General features: G+C 38.0%; 1 pseudogene; it reads right to left on the reverse strand.

The window, feature by feature from the left end:
* Positions 1 to 3,780: 3,780 nt before the first annotated feature.
* LOC121100797 lies at positions 3,781 to 4,141 on the reverse strand (annotated as a pseudogene).
* Between the last annotated feature and the right edge of the window lie 207 nt (positions 4,142 to 4,348).

Raw genomic sequence — 4,348 nt, forward strand, 5'->3', positions numbered from 1 at the left:
TTCTTCAAGTTTTAAAATCTTCTGCATAAAAAAAATAAAATAAAATTTTCTGCATAGAGGCCTTGTTTTTTTAGTTAATTCCAATATACTTATAGTTTGGATACTATTTGGAAAGAAAATATATTTTCTTTTTTTTTTTCCTTTTAAAATTTTATTTATTTATTTGAGTGAGAGAGCATGGGGAGGAGGCAGAGGGAGAGGGAAAGCAGACTCTCCGTTGAGCGAAGAGCTGGACGCGGGGCTCGATCCCGGGACCCTGAGATCATGACCTAAGCCAAAGGCAGATGCTTAACCAGCTGAGCCACCCAGGTGCCCCTAGAGTAACTAATATATTTCCTAGATGGTTATTTTTGGCATTTTTTATGGAAAGATACCATATTCAACGACCCTGATGAACTCTCTTATTTCATGTTGATTTTTCTGGGTTGTTTTTGGTAAAGTAAATAATACCATCATTTGCAAATAATAAACATTTATCTTTTTCCTTCAAATTTCCTTCAAATGCCTTCATATTTCACTTATGAAGACACCTGTGAATACCATAAATAAAATATTAGCTATCTGAATGGAATCCTACTGTTAATTAAAAACATATATTATGTATTAAAAGTCATATATTATGATCAAGTTGGGCTTATTTCAGGAATTCAAAGAGTTGGACTTTTTCATGTAATTCACCACTCTGGAGGAAAAGAGGAAAAAATCCTACGATTACTTAGATTTAGAATGTTTGCTAGACAAAATTAATACAATCCTTAACAGTGATAAAAAGTCTCAGCAAAATAGGCTAAAAGGGAACACCTTTCAATTAGTAAAGGACATAGCCACAAAACATACAATCAAAATTCTACATTATACAGATATTTGAAATGCATTTCTTTAAGATTGAGAACGCCACAAGTCAGCCACCATCACAATTTCAGCCCAGCACAATGACGGAGGTCCTAGCCAATTCCGCAAGGAAAAAAAGAAACAAATGGGGCACCTGGCTGGCTCAGTGGGTAGCATGTGCAACTCTTGATCTCGGGGTCATGAGTTCGAGCCCCAAGTTGGGGGAGAGATCACTTTTTTAAAAATACTACAAAAGAAATGAGATGTATGTTTATTTTTATGGGAAACTACCAAACTATTATTCAGCCATAAAAAAGAATACAATCTTGCCATTTGCAAAAACATGGACAGACCCAGAGGGCATTCTGCTAAGTGAAATACATGAAAGAAAGACAAATACCATATGATTTCACTTATATACGGAGTCTAAAATGAACGCACAAACATACAAAAAAAAAAAAAACGTAAGAGGACTCATAAATTCCGAGAACAAATGGCTGGTTGCCAGAAGGTAAGGGCTGGGGGGATGGGCAAAATAAGTAAAGGAGATTAAGGCAGGAACACCTGTAATGCCGTATTCCAAAATGGTTGTACCATTTTGCACTCCCAGCAAAAATGCTTGAGAGGTGAGCGTTTTAGCTGCTTCATCCCCTCACCTACACTTAGTGTTACCAGTCTTTTTAACCATAGCCATTCTAGTGGGTGTGGACTGACACCTCACTGCAGGTTTCATTTGCATTTCCAACACAAATAATGATGATGGGCATCTTTTCATGAGCTTACATTTTCTTTCGTGAAATACCTGTTGAAGTCGCTCGCCCATTTTTAAATTAGGCTCTTCGTATTTTTGATTATTGATTTGCAGGAGTTCTTTTTATATTCTGGACAGGAGTCCTTTATCAGACAGGTAGAGTAAATATTTTCTCCACTCTGGCTCACTTTTTCATTTTCTTAACGTTGTTTTTTGATATGCCCAGATTGTAACGTTTTATCAAGTCCCATATACCATTTATTTTACGGTTAGCGCTTTTGTGTCCTATGTAAGAAAAATGTTGTACACCACGGGCATAAAGATCGTCTCCCAATTCTTCTTCCAGGAGCTTCACAGTTTGGGCTTTTATGGTTAAGTCTGTGATCGATCTCCAATTATTTTTTGCAAATTGTGTAAGGTCTTTTCCAAAGCCAATTATTAACGTAGAGTTGTCTTGTCCCCATTTGTTGGAAAGAGTATTCTTTCCCTATTAAGATACCTAGTGTCCATTCTTACTGCCATACAGTAACCCACTTCCCTTTAAGTGTTGACAGACATATGGGTAGTTTCCAGTACGGCTCTGATGACTAGCAGTGCTGTGCACTTTTAGTAGATGTTTTTGGTGAACACAAATACACATTTCTGTTGATAGTGAAGGGGTTCAGGACAGGCTCCCCAAGAATGTGCCACTTGAGCATGTGGATTATTTTGAGTTGAAAGCACTTGAAATCCTGTAAGCTCAAGAGAAATATCTGTCCTCCCCTTAACTGCACAGAAGAATTGAAATGGGGGGGGGGGGTCTTTCCCAGAATCAGGGTTATTAACCGAGGTAAATTTTATCTGAGTGACCCAACTGTAGGGTAGGGAAAATACCAAATTACCAAACATCTGCTCTTCTTATCATCCTGTGAAGTGCATTCCTTTCCTCTGAAATCCCAGACCCCCCGACCCCCTTCTTCTTAGTTCAGAATGGCATATATAGCTCATTTTGGCTATCTTTGGAATTTCCATGTGTATGTGGATTTCTCATACGTACGCCTATTAAGTTTTATTTTCTCCTGTTAGTCTGTCTCATGTCAATTTTATTTTCTTAGTCTAGTTAGAAGGACTTTGAAGACGACAGGAGTTCTCGCTCCCTGACACTATCCAACATAACAGGTACATCGTAGGGGACGCATATGTCCCACTTCAGTAGAGAGCATAAGCTAGGGATCTATCTATCTATCTATCTGAAAGAGAGAGAGAGAATGAGCAAGAGAGAGAGAGAGAGAGCATAAGCTAGGGGTGAGGGAGAGAGAGCAGCAGACTCCCCAGCGGAGCAGGGAGCCCAACAATGGGCTTGAACCCAGGACCCTGGGATCATGATCTGAGCTCAAGGCAGATGCTTCACCGACTGAGCCACCCAGGCACCCCAATACTGATCTTTTCCAAAAAGTATTTGTACCACATCTCTGCCAACTGTTTCTCTCTGTCATTTCACAATACTGGTGGGTGTATGTTTAAACAGATTAGCTAAGACTTATTTCTATTTAGGTGTGTTCTACATACATCATATTTGAGCACTGGTAAAGCTCGTAAGACGAGGGTCCATAACATGGTAGATTTTCACTAAAAGCATTAATGAATGGTGGCCAATCTAACTTGTAAACACAGTAAACTCTTCTCTTCCAATCTATTCGTCCAATCTGAAAGTATTTACTGTGTGTCTGCCAAATGCCCATACAGAATGACCCTAGTTAGTGTGCTGGACCACATTCCCATCTGTTCTCACCTGTTCCCAAACCTCCTACCCCTTACTATGTGTGTATTCGACACCACAAACCTAAGAGGATACAATCAAGATACTGTTTCCTGGCATACCAAATTTCCCATGTCCCAGAGAAGAGGCAGATTTTACTCTAAGACAAAGCAAACAAATAACAGAAATATATACGTTATACATTTTAATATATTATAGATATTATGTTATTATATATTATAGAGATATATTATCTATGGATAGAGATTTTAGATAGATATAGATTTTTTCATTTTTAATCACACACAATTTATTATTTTAAATTTTTAAAAAATCTTTAAAATAATAAATAAATATAAAATAAATAAATAAAAAATAATAATAAAAATATTTGAACATTATAATTTAACTGGCCTAATTACTTTAACATTCTTCCAAAAGAACTTTTGTAATCGATCCTCTAATCTGGGCTAAATGAATCACGACTCAGTTTTAACTTTTGAAGCGTTTTCCTAACAGGACTTTGCTCAACGACATAAGCCGCAGCTGTTATCATTCTATAGCAGATGCTATCTGTGTATGGCTTGGAGGCAGTCTTAGCTATAGTGCACATAAGATTAATACATTTACAGTGTTGTGTCCTGGGAGTATCCATAAGTTACTACCCAGGAATCAGAAAGAGAAAATATAATTGATCCATTTTCCACTGGATCTGAATATCGAAGCTCGTGGCTTCGATTTTCTAGGGCAGTTGCAACTTCGTAACTCTTAAGAGATGAGCTAATGATAATGGTGGCGGTCCATTTGGTCCTTTGTGACATGAAGTATTCATATGTGATGATCTGCCTTTCTCATCCAGGGCCACTCCAGAGTAGAGATCACAATGAATCCCCATGCTGGGATGACGGGAAGCATCCCAGAGAAGCTTCTGCGGCATTCGGTGCTTGACCGTAAGCAAGCACGTCTGGTGCTCATTTGCTTTTTAAGATGCCACGGAGCCAAGATTTAAACTAATATTCTAATTACAA

Source organism: Ursus maritimus, unplaced genomic scaffold, assembly GCF_017311325.1.
Source record: "Ursus maritimus isolate PB19 unplaced genomic scaffold, ASM1731132v1 scaffold_5, whole genome shotgun sequence".
Classification (NCBI taxonomy): domain Eukaryota; kingdom Metazoa; phylum Chordata; class Mammalia; order Carnivora; family Ursidae; genus Ursus; species Ursus maritimus.